This window comes from Nilaparvata lugens, chromosome 10, assembly GCF_014356525.2.
Source record: "Nilaparvata lugens isolate BPH chromosome 10, ASM1435652v1, whole genome shotgun sequence".
NCBI lineage: Eukaryota > Metazoa > Arthropoda > Insecta > Hemiptera > Delphacidae > Nilaparvata > Nilaparvata lugens.
Genome location: NC_052513.1, coordinates 26,212,429 through 26,231,007, shown reverse-complemented (window position 1 = coordinate 26,231,007; position 18,579 = coordinate 26,212,429). Strand labels below are relative to the sequence as shown.

The window sequence follows — 18,579 nt, the reverse complement described above, 5'->3', positions numbered from 1 at the left end:
TGTTATTCTGCCTGGTTTGTTTATCTAATTTTGTTTAATCAATTCATACTGAATTTTTTGTGATAGAATAGACAGGCCTATAGAGTAGAGAGTTAGCTCATTTATCCCAATGAATAGTAGTTGTTAAAAAGTAGCCCATGGCTATTATTTCCTTGATCAGTCCAAATTAGTTTTTCAATTTTTAATTTAAACAATAAATTTAATTCTTTGTTTACAATTATCAACTTGTCTTTTAGGCATTTTTCTCTGTTCATTAAGTTTAAATTCCAAGATGCAGCTTTCAACTAAATTACGTTATAAGATTTGATTTTTTGTTTTGCTAACACTAATTGAAAGTATGGATGTAAACATTGATTAATAGAATAATAAATCTTATAATACTAGAACTTATAAGTAAATATGTTTTAATTAATTGTATGTAGCCTAATTGCTATAAAAAAGTAATTTTCCTTCCCTTTATGGCCAATAAATCGCAATTACTACATGGTTTATATGAACTATGACTGTGTTGTGAATGGTTTTTAATGTCAACTAATGCTGTCTTTAATGATTAAATTAATCTGTTGACTACAAACTTGAAATTAATAGTTTAATATAATTTAGGCTACTAACTAATTTAAAACTACAAAATTTACTGATAACAGTGCCAGGTAGTAAAGGCCCTGCTATTGAAATTTGCTGTTAATAACTTTATCAAATCCTGTTAAACAAAATAATTTTCTATCATTCTCTAAAACTTATCAAAATCTTAGTTATTCAATTTAAAATATGCAAATAGCCTATTCCTATTCGTCCTGCATAAAAATAATACGTTTACCTAAATTTTCGATGATAAAATGTTGTCAACTCATCAAATATCTTTGGCCAAATTTGGAAGTTTGTAAAATGTTGTCTTATCAAATTACAAGATCAGTCGTTAATAAACATCAGTCATTCATAAGATTATTTACTCACTTTCCTAGTTTAGTCATTGTTCGCTTATGTCACATAATCATCTGTTATTCTCTTTATAGTATCCGGAAGTCACTTTAACAGTCTGGAATTATTGTTCTAATTTAATCTTCCAATTATATTCTGTCCTGTCTGTCTTTACTACTATTATACCAATAGTTTTAGTCAGTATATCTGTAACTAATATTGTTGGAGTATATATTGTGGGATCTATTGTTGAGCGTTCCCCAGTGAAGCGTAAACTAGACTAGATCATTATTTCACGCATAAATATGGTCTCATTGCATGGTTGAATTGTTGACAGTGGAGGTATTTCGATGAGGTTGTTTATCGCTTCAAAATTATTCAGGCAGGACCACAGATTGTAGGTAGACATAGCTGGGCAGCAAGGACAGTTTTGTGGGACGGCCATTCTAGGGAGTAAAGTGGTTGAGTTTGTTTTCCGTTGTATTGTGGAATTGCTAAGGTAGGACTACAGATTATAAGTTTAGGAATAGCTAGCTAGGAATATCAGTGAATCTTCAGAGATGGAGTAATGATACTATTTAATCGATATTAATTGTCTATGCTAATATTCTAGGGAGTATAGGTATAGGTGTATAGTCAAAGGAGTAACAGGCCTAGGTACTGTAGAATATTTTCTTTGGGCAAGATCACAAATTATATGTACTAAAAAATAGTTGATTAAAAAACTATTAATTAAAAAATAGTTGTACTAAAATAAATGATTATGAAAACGGACAATTTTTAGTCTCGGTCTTTCTAGGGAATTTATATTGATCCTGGATTGGAAGGTGGTTGTAGGTATATGGCGTGACCATTACGCATTTTCTATTCTTTGCTATTTTATGGTACCAGCTATTTCTTAGCACGCAGGGAAGGTTTCCAAAGTTTCAGTTTATAGGTAATAGGTTGAGCGAATCACTGTGCTAAATTATGTTCAATTTGGATACGGGATCTACTTTCCGCAAGACAATAGAAAACCTATCCTTATTAGAAACTTGTTAAAAGGTTTCCAACTAAACTTTCGGAAAAATGTGTGTAGTGATAAAGTTGATGAAGTATGGTGGATATCCATAGAAATAATTAAAGTTAACATAATAACTAACTTATTCATCTACAATATCATAAAGAAAAGAATCGGCTTATACACGTACGCGAAAGGAAATTCACGAATGACGCATTATCATGTCTGAACTACTGAACTGATTAATTTTAAATTCTTCAAAATTTCTTTACTTCAAATTTTCAGTTTGTGAAGTTTTTGCATGCGGAGCACGGGTTATCTGCTAGTCGAAAATACAATAACTAGACTTTTTTGTAGTTGAGAAGTGGATATTTTGGTAATTATAAAAAGACTAAGAAATTGTCAAAAACCACAGATCTTATTGAAAGTTAGAAATACGGTACCTGTGGTTTTTGACAATTTCTTAGTCTTTTTATTTAACAATAACAAGAAACTAGCTTTGGTTTTTACTTAATTATCAATTTTCCAGTGAACTCTCTGTGCTTCATTATTCCTTTCGATCACCCAGGTGGTTTTGAACGTGATACTACTTTCTAGATACATCATTTTAGATTCTCTTCAGATCAACTCCAACACTCACTTTCATTGAAAAAAATGTATCATGTGCCAACGGGATAATATCACTCAGTTTATAGTGTTCACCTTTCTTGTCTTGATATCCCTCAAGACATCGTCATGATAATCATACTAATATTTTTCAAAACTTACATTAGGCCTAACAGAAGTTTTTTTAAACTGCTTTAGGGAAATTGGAGATAATTACAAACCTGTCCCTGTTAAGCTGCGTACACATATTCGCGCTTCCAACCAGCACCGAGCACGCTCCTCCCTCGTACCGCCCTCGTACCGCCCTCGTACCACCATCGAACCACAGTCGCACCGCCCACGCACCCATCATGAACGTTATGGAAGATGTTAGATCTTCTCGCGTTCCCCGGTCGAACCACTGTTGCTCGCCGGTCGATCATCAATCGCTCTGCTGGAGTGACGTTCGGTTGCGGAGCAGAGCGACAGTCTGTACGCACCTTAATAGTCATCTATAAAGTCATCAGTCTATAATAAAACTAATAAGGCATCAATCTTTTGATGAAAAATATAAATAAAATTGTCAGAAATCAGTATATCTTAACGGAATAAATATTTCAAACCCGTGTCTGTATCTTACTCAACAGGAGACTGCAGTAAGGAAATGATACTTTTCTCAAGGTGGCAGCCTGTATTATCTCCATCTGTTTTCCCAGTGTTTTGTGGAATGCGCCTCGGTGTTTTCTCCTCCTGGGATCTGAGCCGATTTCCCCGTTTGGCTTTGGCTGAAATGGCAGTAATCGGTTTGTTCCACCGGCGACCTGATCTAATTTGAATTTTATGCCGTTTTCCATCCAGCGCTGCCTATCTGGGTCTATAGTGACATTCACGTCAAACTATCAGCATTGGTTTTGTGGGAAGCATTGGTGTCATTCATAAGGAATGCTCTCACAGTTTAAATTGAATTTTACTGTACCGAGTTTACATATCAGGTCCTCATCAATATCTGATCAATCAATAGTCTGACAAAATCTAGCTGCTATTGGTATGTTGTATGGATAGTAAGGCTGGTCACACACCGATTAGTCAATACATGACTAGTCACTTTTAGTCACAATACTTCACATAGTTGCTTATGGAGTCATGTCTAATTGCAATGTCTAATCAGTGTGTGTTGCGTCATAAGCAGCAATGTGAAGTATTGTGAGACTAAACGTGACTAGTCTTGTCTTGACTAATCGGTGTGTGACCAGCCTAAGAGTGTTCAAGTATAATTAATTGGTGCATTCTGTATGTGTTGTACCATTGAGAAGGTATCCTGTATGCTGTGTCACTTGAATATTTATTTATACATTGATACATAGGTTACAATATCATTCTGAACTATAAATCTCCAAATAATATTGGAGTCTAAAAATTATATTGGGTCTCCAAAAATATAGACATGACATAACCTAAATATTTGAAAAATACCTAACTATTTATGAAACAAAATTGTAAAATAAAAATCTAGAAGTTTTGGGATTGGTTTGCTTCCTGTTTCCTATTTACTGAATACACAATAATTAACAACACTCAAATTACAGAAGAGGCATCCACTTTCTTGTTTAGGGCTACTTGTAGGTCTATTTACATAAATATGATAAATCAAAGTACCCTCTCTTACATTTTATTTTTTACAAAATATAAAATGAATGAGCTAGTGAAAGAAAAACTAAATGTTGAACTGGTTACTTTGATGCTTTGATGAAATACATAAAAATAAAAATTTTCAACCACTTTTCAAGCTATAAACTAGTTGACAAGCTAAAAAGTTGTTGGCAATATCAATTTGTGTTTCATTATGGAAAAATGTCACATACGCCTAACACAACTAACTGTAAGGGTACTTTGAATTTTAATTCTTATGTAGGAGAGAAATTCTTTTAAAAGGGTTTATAAAGAAATAAATAGAGAATTCCCGTTTTTAAAATTACAAAGCCTTGAGCCTGATTTATAATATGAGACCAGTTAGGAGTAGGTTCACCAAGCAACTTGAATTAAGCTACTGTATTTACCTTTCAACTGGCCTCGTGTAAACCATGTTTTAGCTACATTCCACAGTATTAACATTCCTGTGTGAATTGTATCAGTAATGTAGTTGAGTGGAATAGGAAAGAAAATGTATTCAATTATTTATTATTTACAAACAATAAACTCCAGTTTATTCGATCATTTATCATTCTATTACTTGAACTCGGTTCTTGGAAATTGATAAATAGAAGACTTGAAACAGAAATATTGAGAACATTCAACTGTCAATACTGACAATTGACTGTTTGGAATATTCTATTGTCGTCTTTTGTAGTCTAGCCGCCTCAGCTAGACACTATTGCCAGATTCATTTCAAACAGTCAGCATTCCATACAAATAACATCAGCACTTCCCATAAAAGCAATGCTGACTGTTTGTGATAAATCTTACTATATTTAGATTTATTGTCAACTGTCAGCATGCCTTGTAAGTAACACCACAGCTCCCCATAAATGCAATGCTGACCGTTTGAGGCGAATCACAGTGTAGACGGTGAAAGGTTCATGGCCGGCTGCATTAGTCATAAATATTAAGTTATGACATTGATGAAAGGTCATGGGACCACCACTTGAGATATTACTTTAACTCTATCACAGGACTTTGTAGATTTTTGTTGTGTTGAATAAAATGATAGAGGAGAGTAGATGGAGGATGAGTGGAAAAAATGGTGGAGGAAGAGGAGGACAAAGAAGAGAAAGAGGAGCTGATGGAAAAGGAAGTAGGGGGATTCGGAAAGAACAAAGTTTGAGAAGATAGAAAGGCAAAGAAGAATCAAGAGGAGAAGAGAGGAGAGTGAAAAAAGATGGAGGAAAAGCAGTTTGAGAACGGAATAGGAGAAGATAAAGACGTAGGAGATGAAAGGAGGATGAATATAATGACAATTTATGTTCTTGAAGAGGGGATAAATGAGGAAAAATGAAAATTGAGAAAAAGAGTAATGGAATCGATGGGAATTTTCAAGAAAAACATGAAGAAAAGGGCAGCATGTAAAGGATATATCTCAACTTTTTCATATGTAGAGTACTATTACATACAACTTTATATTGAAAACAGATTTGTAAGTGAAATTAATTGATCATCAATGCGAAAGAAATTGGTTAGAAGGAAGGCGAAAAAATAAATGGAAAACAAAAATAAGAAAATTGAATAGGAATTGGCTAAAGAATGATGTCTAATAAGAAGCGAATGAGAAACTAAACCAGATGTAAACCAGCAGAAAGTCAAATCAAATTTCATTAGAAGAGGAAAGAGAAGAAAAGAAGAGGAGATGTAACAACGGCACCATCACTAGAAATGAATAATAATAAGATATGAAAATGAGAAGCAGTCCAGATTGCTATGTTGAAATAAGGAGGTGTCGAATGAGAACAGAATGACGGAGAACGAGAAAGGGAAGGTAAAGAATAAGAAGACATAAAAGATGAATAAAGAGAATAATAATGAAACATCAACTACTAATATTATACGCGGATCACCAGAATTTTCCACCCCGCTCATGAATTTATTCATAAATTCAGTTTGTCACTACTATGGACTCGTGTTGAAATATTTATGGAATTCGTTATAGTATACCGATCACTGTAATGCTATGCTGTACTAGATTATACAAATTCTAGGCTGAGTTATAGCACGGAATAAGGAAATATTGTTTCTTACTCCGTGGTTACAGGGATCGCATGACAATTTGAGTTAGTTTCATTTCTATTGAACATTGCAATTGCGTTTATCATGTAATCAATAACTTTACAGGTAGCTGGGGAATGAGTGGGCTTTAATTTAGCATGCACTTGTGGAACCCATCCACCTCGACCCTATAATCTATGAATGGTTAATGGGATCAATAGTAGGAATGCTATTGCAATATTGTTTACGCTCACTGTTTGATTGGAGATTGTGATTAATCTGTTCTGAATTGGTTGAAATAAATTGGACAAATAATATGAATTGGAAAAGACTGATCCCTCTCTCCTCAATACCTTCAGTTATGTTTCACAGTAATTTGTTAGTAACTCATAATTTTTTTTTGTGACTTGAAAAATCCTATCAAAATATACTTACTATCATATTAATACAATAATATTTTTCTTGTATTGATGTTGTCAATACCACCATATTTGTTCGAAATCAATTTATGAAGTGGTATTGACAACATCAACGTCTTATTCTTTCTATTATGAAGAAATATGCCACAACATCATCTCTTACCATAAAATCACAATTATTCTTCCCTGTTCATTTGATTTACTAGTGTAACCAGTCATAGTAATGGTTACGACGGGTTAAATTACAAATACCAATTGTCCTTAAAATTTCAGGTTAATGGAATAGTAGATAATTAACTATTGCTTTTTTGAACATATTTTTTGTTAAATGGGTGTACAAGTTACTGAAGTTGAAAAATTGATATTTTATTTTTTCTAGCAGTGGTTCATTAAAATTTAAAAAATCCTTCATTTATAATATTTATTTTTCTTCTAGAGGAGTGAATTTTAAAGTTATTTTCTAAATGTCTGTCCATTTTTTCGAATCTTTTACATTATTTGATTATTTGTTACAAATATTTTTTTCAGTCCACTTGTTTTTCATCTCTTCATAATATCCTTTGTAATGAATAATTCTATTTTTTTACATTTTACTCTATTCACCCTTTTTTTCAAATCAAATTTTATTTCGCCACAACAAAAATAATAAACCTCAATACAAAGTTGAAAAAACATATTGATCAATATTTAAATATACACGAAAAACAACTTTGTCAAAACAAAATAATTTTCAATCTGTATTTTTATTCAAACAATTTTTCTTCTATATACCTGAGATCCATCATGTATTTCAACATTTCTTTTATCTCTTAAAAACGAATCTACTGTGACCAACTTGCCCAATGTCAAGATGTAGCAAACGATTTTGTAAACTCATAATAAATGCGAGATCATATTTAAAATTAATAACCTCTTTCGTTAGAAACGTTGCTCAAAACTGTAAACTATTTTGAAATATTTGCCGCAAAAGGTGAGAGTTTTTATTTCACCAAATGGAAGTGAATTTGAGAGAAAGACCGTTTCAACAAATGTATACTGGTGTGAGATTCACTTTGAACTGTCAGCATACCACATAAATAACTTGAATACTTCCTATTCAAACAATGCTGACAAAAATGATTCTCGCTACAGACTGGTTGGTGTTGGTAATTGTAGCCCAAAAGTCGTGAGAATTCCAAACTAATTACATGCGCTGCAGCATGTGCGTGCGTGTGAGTGCACGCGTGCACATACACATATACAAGAGCGCATTATTTAGTTAATGTGTTTGTTGATTCATGCCCTGGTCCCTAGTGCCTATTTTAGTGTGGCATAATTTATTATTTTTGACACGTGATTATGGAGAATGGTGTTTATTAAAAAATTCTTCTTTCCCACTCAGAGGAGGCCTGGAGTGAGTGTCTTGTGTTTCCCATTTTTTACACTAATCTCTTTCTCGTGAGCACTTCTTGGTTTCATAATTTATATTAATGTTGGTAGATTTTGGAGTTGGAATCTCATTTATTTAGTTATTGCTGTGTATAGTAAAATTAAAATGTAGTTTTTAGTGGTATGAAATTTGGAGTTCTTATTTTTCTAATTTATACTAATTTTAGAAGCTTAGGAAGTTGGAATCTCATTAATATTGTTGTTTTATTGTTACTTGATTTAGTAAAAATTATGAGTTGACACCTTATAACGGAGTTGATTTATAGGTTGTTTGTAGGATTTGGAAGCATAAGTTTCTGGTTTATAATGTATTTCAAAATAAGTGTGTTTTGGAGTTCCAACCTCATTTAATTTGTGTCTTCATCTTGTGTCTCGTTACACACAAATCACTGATTCTAGTAGAATTCCTGATCTTCAAGTATCTGTTCTCATTCCATGTATAATACTTGGGAAATTATATATTTGATATCCAGGAGTATTCCAGTTGATAATTATTCATCATCATTTAAGTTGAAACATATTAAAAAAACAATTTTTTCAGTAAGCGTGACACTTGATGTTGGTTTTTTATTGTATTTCATTTGAGCTCCCAGTACAAAAAAACTCTTGTTTGAAAAACATTTTGAAGTTTTCAAAATTTGAATGGTGTCAAAACTTATTGAAAAAGTGATCGATATTCTAATATTTCACCGTTTCCTCTAAGGAAACAATATTTGAAAAATTGTCCTAATACACATCTAGTCTACTGTAGCTGCTATAAATTTAGAATTGCGAATAGATGAGTCAGCCATTTCCTGTCGAAATCACATCCTTTTCCCATTTCAGCTTCAGCCTTATCTGCAAAGTCTGACCACAATCATGTCTTATCTAATTCCTCTTTGGTAATAGCATTTTTATAGCCCTATCCATTATCACTAAAACTTCTGTGTAAATGAATACTAACTTAGTGAGCCTTCTTTATTCACAGTTTTAGAATATTATTTCCACGAGTCACCTCTCTTCAGTAACTTTTTTCGTCATCGGTTAATTCTATGAATGCGATTATAGGAAGAAGAATCAACCGGTTGGCTTAAGGTTGTAAAGAATTACATACTTTATTACACATCTTTGCACAGGTTTCCCAAATTGTTTCATCAAAGTTGGTTTTCCCGGACTATTCATCTAGGTGGTTGAAATCTTTTTCGATTTATTGTATTCCATAAATACAGTATCTGAATTAATGGCCACAATGGGCCATTATTTTTTCTTACTAAGATATCAAGGCATTTTTATATCAACCAAGTAAATATTTCAGAATTTTTTTTCTATGATGTATTGGCCAGTTAGCTCAGTCAGTAAGTTTATTTGTGAATCCATGTGAAGATGCAATATTCAATAAAGATCTAGGCACCGTCTTGATTCCCTTTTCCTTGAAAGTTGTTGCGGTTTATCTTATCTAGACTTGGTGATTCATTTTCTGCAAAGCCAAGAAACTTGTTAAATGAGTCAGACTTTTCGTTTCTTGATAGATCATCATTTCTGGTGTCTGTGAATATTGAAACAAGAACTGAATTGGGCAATATCACAATGCATAATTGAATCAAGCCAAAACTATTTCTCTCCAAATTTTGATGAATATATTTGTAAAAATAATAGCGTTAATAGGGTAGGCTCACTCTTCTCAATAATTATTAAAGTCCAATTTTTAATCGAAAATAATAATGTAGGTACTGTACTAGAAATTCAAAATTGAGATGCATTAAGCCGTGTCCACACTGAACAAATGTTCGACATACATGTTCTGCAAAAATGTTTGTTGAGGAGCTCAGGGACAAACATTTTAAAAAGTTTGGACAATCATTTTAAAAAGTTTGGACAATCATTGTTTGTCAAACAAAAAACTACTGTTTTTCCAAACATGTTCAGTTTTGACATTTCTAAATAACAGCTGTAAAACATGAAACCTGTTCTTCCCAGTTACAAATATTTTGTTCGGTGACGCGTCCACACTGGCCACGGGCAAACATTGCTCGTCAAACATAATAACATTTGCCCAAACGTTTTCCACAAACATGTTTGTCGAACATTTGTTCAGTGTGGACACGGCTTAATATACATACTCAAAATAGATTATTTGACTTTATACATTAGTTTGGAAAGTAAAAAGCTAAAACAAATTTCTATTGTGATTTTATTGCAAATTTCTATGAGATTCTGAGTAAGCTATTAATTTGAGCCAACTGTTATTTGTTTAATGTCAAATATCAAATCTGTGTAGTTTGAACTACAAGAGATGATTTCTTGTTATTAGTGAAGGTGAAGGTATCCATTTCTAATAAAATGATCCAAATCGTATGTGACAACTTATTTATTGAAAAACAATTGAGATAATAGTTTTGGTTTTAGCATCACACCATTCCCTCCGGTTCACTAGATCAGTGACTTGTTCCAGTTCACATTGGTATATTCATTGAAACTAATTTCTCAATTCTACAATTAATAAATGGTTGTGAAAATATCAAGTTGTTTTATTGAAGCAAGAGCAGCTCACTGTAAAACTCACAGAAAGTTGTAACTTGTTGAACGGCTCGCATGGGAAAAGCCTCAGGCTAGATTTATTATTATTTAGACATGCGATGCTGGCTATTTTATGTAGAGCAATCGAGCGGTCTCAGCTTGCATGACCGGCAGAAGGTGCTTGGATTAAAATGGCACTTCACTTGACTTGGGCCCAACCCGCCACTCGCCTTATTTCTTGTAGGACATGGAAAACAGGCCGTTAACTTGAGTGCTCTGTACTCTTTGCTATATGTTTTCATTTACTACATAAACATGCAGGGCAGAATGGGTCAGTGTAGTGGATAGTGGTCATGTAGTAAACTTGTGATCTTTGAAAATGTAAAAATTAGTATTTAAAAAAAGTTTGATATGAATGATAAAAGTTTGTTTTACTTTAATGAATAGAACCTGCATAAATGGTGTATCCTATAGTGAGTTCCACGTTATGATGGCAGTGGATGAAGATAGGAGAACAGCGTTGCCGATTCTCTGCCTTAATTAATTATATTTCTACATTGTCAAGAACTGATTTGGCATCATTGCGGAGCTAGAAAAGGATAGTACTACCCGCTTTGTCGAATGATAGACAAGAATAGCTACACCAAAATCAATCAAATACTGTAATTATAACGTGGACCTCACTATATAATATGTATATCATATAATATTCTGTTTAGAAATGTATGAATAAAATCGTGAATGATTTAAAAATTGAAACAAATGATTTAGTATGCTATTGTACCTTATGAATCAGCCTTTTCAAGTTCAGATTTTAGGTGATATATTTTAGACAGACAAAAGTTTTCACTATTCTATTTATTGGTGGAAATATTTTGGCAGGTTGGGCAGGTGCAAGGATAGTGTATAGCCTATAGTATAACCATAATATACTATTCTTGGGGCAGGTGTACTAATAGGCCACAGTGAGAAGTTTGTCTGTTAGAGCAGTCTGTGATTATCTTCAGAATTAATACTACCAAACTATATTTTTAGTTAATATTTCTATTTGTTTTGATATTAACTATAGTTTTCTTAAGTCAAGATGTCGAATACGGTTCATTATTTAGAATACAACAAACATTGTAAGTGATTATTATGTGACTATTATATTCATAGTAATTTCATAATAATGTCCATCTCTGTATAATCATGCACAAGTCTACACTACTCTATTGTAGTAGTTTCATGATAAAACACTTCTTTGGACATCAAACTTCGCAAAAAATGTACGCTATCAGTCATTTTCAATATTACAATTTGTTTGCAAGTATAGTATCGAATTTTAACGTTCACATGAATAATTACCTATTAAATATATGTAAGAACTATGTTTAAATCTATTAAAAATAATATAATCATACTGTTCTTCATATATAAATAAAAATATAAATCTAGGTACCCTTTTAAAAATTGTTTAGTCACAACAATGTTTCGGCTAGATGATGCCATTATCAAGTGATAATGATTTGTTCTTCATATTACCGTATTGGTCAAAATCTCAGAAGGGATGAAAAGTTGAAAAGAAAGACAAATTCATTAATTAATTTTTCATCAATTCAAATTCATTTTCAATTCTTTTTATTCTAAATTAAATTTACTAACAGACCGTCAGTCTCGGTAAAGGCTTATCATTTCCGAAAACTAACTATTTAAGTCGTTTTTTTCCATCAAAAACTGTTCTATAAACAAGTAAAGTAGATTTATCGTTTAGTGCGAGCTATGTGAAGTTACTTTTTCTTTGTTCATGCTGCACGCTGCCCTCTTGCTCATATAAAAGGCTGCCGACCTTTCATGAAGTTGTCAGAGGATTGCAGAGAAGAAGCCAAGTCAGATTATCATCTGCTGACCTTTATTAAATGACTCCTGCTATTAGGATGTCTGACATCCCAGTTTCACATTATAGTTGAATGTTACTACTTGATAATGTTGTACTGCTACTGGCACATGTACTAGCAAATAGAGTAGCCTCCTACCATTGAGGAAGTAAATATTATTACTTATATTATTTTGTCTGTGCTCCTACTCTTAAGTTATGGGAACTGAACTTCAATAATTTATTGTAAAACTGCATGTTTCAGAAGCAAACGATTGTCAGATTTTTGTTTGTAAAGTTTATTGTCCTCAATTTAAATATCATTCCTATTTCTCAACGTTTTTCAAGAAAGTACTTTGTTTTTTTAATTTTTAGAATGAATTTTGTAGTGATATGACTCTATTTGATGGCATGTGTGATATTATAAGCTAAGGCTTATGGCTTTGTCCATAAATGCAACTTTTTCTTTGATTTATAACTTTTCTTGCTTCATGCAGGATGAATTTACAGAAATATTTATTATCTCTTTTCAATATTATGGATAGCTTTTAATATGCATAGTTTCCAATACAGAGACTGTGTACAAGTTTTGAAATTTCATTACTCATAGTCATTACCAAAACAAAGAACAGAAATTTACTACAGTTTGTGTTTGTGTATTGTTCAAGTGCACATTATTTGTCCATAGTTTATTCACGTTTTCCAACTCTTGAAAGTCAGGTTCAGGAATAGACCTATCCTTTTCAATGACTTTTGAGGCGCACATACAAGTCCTATATTCAAACACAGCTAGCAAGAAATCATAGCAATGCCTTATTGCAAGAACGGTCATAAGAAGTAGAGTTTTTAAATGAATCCTATAGTTTCAAATTTTACATATTTATTTATATACAGAGTGAGTCATTTATGTACGGGAACCCTTCAATAAATTGGATACTGTTGTAGATTATAATACTGTAACTTTCAGGATAAGTTATTGGTCAAATATTCTACTTTCGACTTACAACTGAATTTCAACCCCTCATAAGGGGATGACTTAGGGGTTGTAACTCGAATATTTTGAATATAAACACCCATTGCGTGGTACATCATTTCAAAGGCCTTTTTGAAACAAGAAAGATGGCATCGACAAAAAAGTTCTATGATACTTGCATCCAAAATGGCGGCTGATTGAAGTTTTAGTTTTTAAAGAAATTAGGGTTTCTAACTCAAATATTTTGAACGTAAACACCCATTGTGTGATACATAATTTTAAAGGCCTTCCTAAAACAAGAAAGATTACATCAATAGAAATGTTCTATGATACTTTTATCAAAATGGCGGCTGATTAAAATTTATCAATTATTTCTTTAAAAACTCAAACTTCAATCAGCCGCCATTTTGGATGAAAGTATCATAGAACATCTTTATTAATGTAATATTTCTTGTTTTGGGAAGGCCTTTAAAATAATGTACCACACAATGGGTGTTTACATTTAAAATATTCGAGTTACAACCCCTAAGTCACCCCCTTATGAGGGGTTGAAATTCAGTTGTAAGTCGAAAGTAGAATATTTGACCAATAACTTATCCTGAAAGTTACAGTATTATAATCTACAACAGTATCCAATTTATTGAAGGGTTCCCGTACATAAATGACTCACTCTGTATATAAATAAATATGTAAAATTTGAAACTATAGGATTCATTTAAAAACTCTACTTCTTATGACCGTTCTTGCAATAGCTAAAGTCAAAAGGTAGAGTATTTGACCAATAACTTAACCTGAAAGCTACAGTATTATATCTACAACAGTCTCCAAATGAAGGGTTCACATACATATGAACCACTCTGTATAATATCCAAAATGATTAAACTTTTGATTCTTTCATATTTTATTCTCTACAGAGTTTATTATTAATTTAATTTAATTGTATAATGTGACTGTAGTAGGATTTGGATCTTAAAAGTTTAATAATTTATATATTATTCTTCAATATCTAATCATCATTTTCTTGATGATGATTGAAAATAGAATTGCAGGTTTTCTTGATCATTTGACTACCACGGTATTTTTATTCCTGTATTCATTGTGGAACTGCGTACTTAGATTTTGTTGGGATGAAATTACCTCTAGCTCTACCGTACACTCGTACATTATGTCTAGATCTTTGTCTTGGTGTTCAGTGACACAAAACTGGAAATTGGTGTAACCTGGAACAGAATGCAATGAACAGGAAAGAAACCTGTGAAGATCCAGCTGAAAACTCTGGCACTCCTGCCATCTAGGAGCAAAACTGTGAACTTCAGCTGGTAGTTGCATTGTTCACCACCAGGTGGCAGGAAGGGTATTGATTTGACAATACATTCCAGTTTCTGCTGAAAACCAATAATAAATAGTTAATTTGTTGTGAATTTTTTCGTTGCTAAATTAATGTCGCTTTATTTTGTGTCACAAATAAAAATGTTGAAAAAACAGTATTGAAGTATCTAATTTGATATTCGAAGTATCTCAACCGATCTTCAATGAATAGGCTAATCTCCAGGCCCTCGTAAGACATTGTTGTAGGCCTACTCTGTATATTATTTTTCAAAAATTACTACGTTTTTGTTCTTCTAAGACAAAATTCTGGGCTCTCAGAACTTTATAATATATTAGGGGTGCCCCCCCCCAAACTAATGGACGCACCTCCCCCTAAATTTAGGAAAAATTCTGCCACCTCCCCCCTCGTCTGCTTACACCCCCATCCGTGTGCACCCCTACCACTGCTCCTTGAAAGCCTCTCATTTTTCATATTGAACAGGAATAATTGCTTCTTTTTAGTCCTTTATAATCGAAATATCATATTCTATTATCTTGTGTTTACTATAAATTACCTGAAAGCTTATAATTTTCTAATCATTCTGTGACTTGATAATTCGCAATGCGCAGTTATTCAAGATTGGAGATGGAAAACTATCATGTAAACCCCTTCCACAGCCACAATATAACTGGACACCATAGATCAAAGAGTACCGCCATCCATTCTCTACAATGTAATTAAGGCTATCTGCATATTGAATTGAGCAATCAACTCTTGATTGATGTGTCAAAACGTCAAAATATAGGCACAAACACACACACACACACACACACACACCATTGATGTGATGCATGAGAAAGCATGTGTGCTAAATTCTTATATTCTATTGATTAGCTCTACGAATAAGTTGTTTATTTTACTAAAATATCAAATGAATTTCGTTTATTGTTGATGGGTTCAGTGTTCGGCATTTGCACTCTTTGGTCTCAATGAATATGGTGAGATTCTATTTAAACTGTCAGCATTTCATAGCAAATTATGTCAACACTTCCCATTCAATCATTGCTGATGTTGATAGTGAATCACACTAAAGAAGCAATAAAGTTTACTTTTTCCTGATCTGTTTAATAATCTTTCTCTACATTATTCTTCGTCTCCCTTCACTGTCGTTCTCTTTATCTTTCTCTCTCTTTTCCTTCATTTATCTTTCTAAAAAATTAATCACTATTTGTCACTGAAAAGAAAACTTTAGTCAAATTGACTTGATAATTTTTTCAAAATGTTTGTTCTTATTACTTTTCAAAAGTAAAGCGGCTTATAGACGGGGAAAATAGGGGCGGTAAGTAACTGACTGCTAGTGCTTTTTATTACGTCGTCACTTTCTGCCAATTTTTATTTACCAAATTTCTCTCTTAACAGACGGGAAAGAGTAAGCTGCCAGTATCATAAATTATGTCCGTCTCTACTTTCCTGCTTAAATCCATTTCTGGGTGGTCAAATATGGAAATAGGTAATCATAATACTAACTCTCAGATAGATTCTCTCAACCCAAGCATACAATTTTCATCTATTTTTCCAAGGAAAGCCTCTATCAACTGGCCTAGAGAGGTTTTTACTTATTTTGGGAGTGATATTCACTCCATCAAGATTTCAGTTAATCAAGAACCAGCCCGGCTGGCCAACTTTAGTACTTTAAGTTACTTTTCATACCTCTAGTTGTCCAGTATCATAATTCCAAAATCAGCAGATAATTATGGTTTCTACTAGCATATTGTCATTGAAAAGCGAAAACTCAACCCCTAACCGTAGAATAGGCAATCTCGATAGTTTGAAAATGTATAAGTTTTCCTAACCTAACCAGTCAATCTCTAACTAACTTTTTCCTAACTCATTCTCTTTAGTAAACTAGTGTGCTATGGTTTAGCTGACTTGATCATTCTACAACGAAAACTTGATGCCGTGAAAACTTATCGTACTGACTGTGTCAACTTCCCATTTCTTTCAGTATCTCAAGAACTGGTCAAAATAGGTACTGTACTTGACGAACTGAAGTATTCCCTATTTTTGGTTCGATGAAACTGGTTGCTGTAACATACACTGCTAAGTCCCGCAGTTTGATTGGCTTGGCTTGTTTAGAGGGTGATTGACTCGTCAGGAAGTTGAGGAGAGTTGAATGATCTCCGATCAGCGAGCCAGTTGACCAGCGGTCACGTGACACGTCTCACGTTCGACGCCAGCTATGTCTCCATTATTTATTGAACGCTTGATTTCGCGAATTGAGTTGGCGGTTTCATTCAAATTGCTTGATTGATGTTGTCGGAAGTCTAGTACTGCAGATGTATAGCCTATGATACACATCGTGGCTATGGGTTGAAAGTCTCTTTCGATTTTGTGACGAGAAAAGTACTAAAACTTGTTACGCTGCTTGCTGAAATCATAGACGTATAATTAAACGATTAATTATTATTATTATTATTATATATAATTATTATAATATTATAATTATAACATAGGATTATAGGCCCGTTTGCAGATACTCGGTTTAAACGGAGAAAAACTGCTGTTCGTTTAAACCCCATATGAAACCATTATGATGAAATGTAACCATATCTACAAGGAAGCGTCGTTTAGTTTTAAACATAGATTGTGCATAAGGCCCTAAATAAAACAGTTACGGATTAAATTTGTTCTGAAATGTAATAAGAAATAGCATTGCAACTTGTGACGTTGCTTGCTGTAATATTATTGTACTGTGGTTGGTATTTCGAGCATTGCTGTTGAACAGAACTTCTATTGTCGTAATGTAACGAGTAATAGCACACAGCAACTTGTGATGTTGCTTGCTGTAATGATCTATCTTGTATTCAGTATTTAGAGATATCCAACAGGAGCTCCATTCACAGTTTTATTGAGGAATAAATCTTCTTCTTCTATATGCCGGCTCCGCGACGGAGATTGGCGATCATCAATGCAATTTGGATTCTATTGACAGATTCCTGCAGTTGATCATGGAGGGCAAGATTGAAGGAAGACGCCGGCCTGGAAGAAGGAAAACATCCTGGTTAAAGAACCTGAGAGAGTGGTTTAACATTGACTCAACATCTCTGTTCCGAGCTGCAGTCAATAGAATCCAAATTGCATTGATGAAATATTTTATACTTGTTTCTAATGTACTAGATGAAAACCAGTTCGTTGTATTACATTCACTTCTGGAGATTATTCATGCTTTAATTGAATATTTTTGATAAATTAGTATTGTGTCCTTTTTTCACATTTTATTTTCATTCAAGTGTTTTAGGGACGTTTCCTTCTAGGGTCCTAAAAATGCGTTCCCCAATTGACAGTGAACTTGAACAGAACAAGTTAGCATGATTCTTATTTGATATTATTATAGTTCGATGCTTTCACTTTGAACACATTTTATTGTATTGATTGTATGTACTTAGATACAGTATGAAGTGATGGTTTTACCGGAAAAATGATTTTTATAATGAATATATTTATTGTCAAAGAGTAAATAATATTTTCTTCAAGAGATCGTATAGTGAACCTTATCATTTATTTTTATTAATAATCTTCACGAACATTTTATTGTGGATCGCATTCATTGAATTTTGTCCCCTTTTTTTGATATATGGAAAATGTTCACTTAATATATGAATTTCTTGAGCTATGTTCCTTGCTCCTATGTTTCGGCATGACTTTTTATTGTGAGTTTGTGACTCTTTTAATGTAGCAGTCTGCACCAATAAACTGTGGTAATGCTCCACATGCACATTGTGCTTTATTCGAATATGGTAGCCTACCATAATCATTTCATTTTCATTGCACAGCGGTGACCATATATTGTGGAGTTAATCGTTGTAGAAGAAGTTCAGTTGGAGAAGTTTCTTTCTAAAT

At 33.0% G+C, this 18,579-nt stretch overlaps 1 protein-coding gene across 5 annotated transcripts in view; it reads left to right on the top strand.

Annotated features, from left to right (window-relative positions):
* Nucleotides 1-18,579, top strand: part of LOC111061728 (protein phosphatase Slingshot) — a 221,968-nt gene that overhangs the window by 819 nt on the left and 202,570 nt on the right. The gene's annotated exons all lie outside the window — the stretch shown is intronic.